The sequence below is a fragment of the Rhinopithecus bieti genome, unplaced genomic scaffold (genome assembly GCF_001698545.2).
Source record: "Rhinopithecus bieti isolate Rb0 unplaced genomic scaffold, ASM169854v2 scaffold_11253, whole genome shotgun sequence".
NCBI lineage: Eukaryota > Metazoa > Chordata > Mammalia > Primates > Cercopithecidae > Rhinopithecus > Rhinopithecus bieti.
Genome location: NW_016806636.1, coordinates 11,116 through 12,564, shown reverse-complemented (window position 1 = coordinate 12,564; position 1,449 = coordinate 11,116). Strand labels below are relative to the sequence as shown.

Sequence of the window (1,449 nt, the reverse complement as noted above, 5' to 3'; positions counted from 1 at the left end):
AAAAAAAAAAAAAAAAAAAAAATAGAGAAAGGAGTTCATGCACTTATGGAATCATAATTGCAGCAAAGAATCCAAAAATATATCAACATACACATTATAATACTATCAAATAATAGTCATTTATTTAAATTATCAGGTTTTAGTGTCTGACACACAGTAATCTAAAAAGCTCTTATTCCTAGAAAAAAAGTCCCACGCAACTTGTTAACCAAAAAAAGGAGTTCATTTTATGGCAGTCATGCTGTTCACTAGTGCAAACCTTTTTTTAACAACCATTCCACTTTTCTAGGCCAGCTATTGCTGTCATTGCCAGGAAGAAAATTAATTCTACATAGCAAAAATAGAAGCTCTTTCTAGGAATCTGCGGCATTTGATGGCTACCTGCAGGGAATGGTGATCAACAGTCCATAGGTCAAGACTGAGGTTTGATAAAAAAGAAAAAATGATTAAATATTAATTTAATAGCTTTAAATAAGTAAACAGAATAGTGGGGGGTGTAAGGGGAAGTGGGGATGGTTAATGGGTACAAAGAAAAAGAATGAATAGGACCTAGTATTTGATAGCACAACAGTGTGACTATAGTCAATCATAATTTAATTGTACATTTAAAAGTAACAGAGTATAACTGAATTGTTTATAACACAAAGGATAAATGCTTGAAGGGATGGATACCCCATTTTCTATGATGTGATTATTATGCATTGCATGTCTGTATCAAAACATCTCATGTACCCTATAAATATACACACCTACTATATACTCACAAAATTAAAAATTAAAAAAATAGATAAACGTATACACGGTAAAGAAAAGAAAACAAAATACCTAATATAATCTAATTTTTCTATATAAAGTGCTTACATTTTGGGCTTTGTTGGTATCAAACAATTCAGGTGATCAGTTCATGGGGAAGTGTCAGTAATATGGGAAAGGTATAGAGAAAGTAGGAAAAAATCTTTTTGCTTCAGCTGAATGTAATCTATGGGCAAACAGAAATAGAAGGGAAAATTTGATTTTTCAAATGCCGAAAACATAAGTTCAATACTTATGTAAAATGCAGATAGTTTAAAAAACTCTTCAAACGATCATAAGAACTCTTTCTATTCATTTTTTAAAATATAATGCAGTGCCAGGTACGGTGGCTCATGCCTGTAATCCTAGCACTTTGGGAGGCCCAGGTGGGTGGATCGAGGTCAGGAGTTCAAGACCAGCCTGGCCAACATGGTGAAACTCTGTCTCTACTAAAAATACAAAAATTAGCCAGGCATGGTGGCACACACCTGTAGTCCCAGCTACTAGGGAGGCTAAGGCAGGAAAATCGCTTGAACCCAGGAGGCAGAGGTTGCAGTGAGCTGAGATGGTCCCATTGCACTCCAGCCTGGGCAACAGAGTGAGACTTGTCTCAAAATATAAATTACATATATATTTCATATATTTATATATTATATT

At 34.2% G+C, this 1,449-nt stretch overlaps 1 protein-coding gene across 1 annotated transcript in view; it reads right to left on the bottom strand.

The window, feature by feature from the left end:
* LOC108532863 (copper-transporting ATPase 1) overlaps nucleotides 1-1,449 on the bottom strand; it is a gene marked incomplete at its 3' end in the record, with an annotated part of 17,846 nt that overhangs the window by 13,111 nt on the left and 3,286 nt on the right. The window lies entirely within an intron of this gene.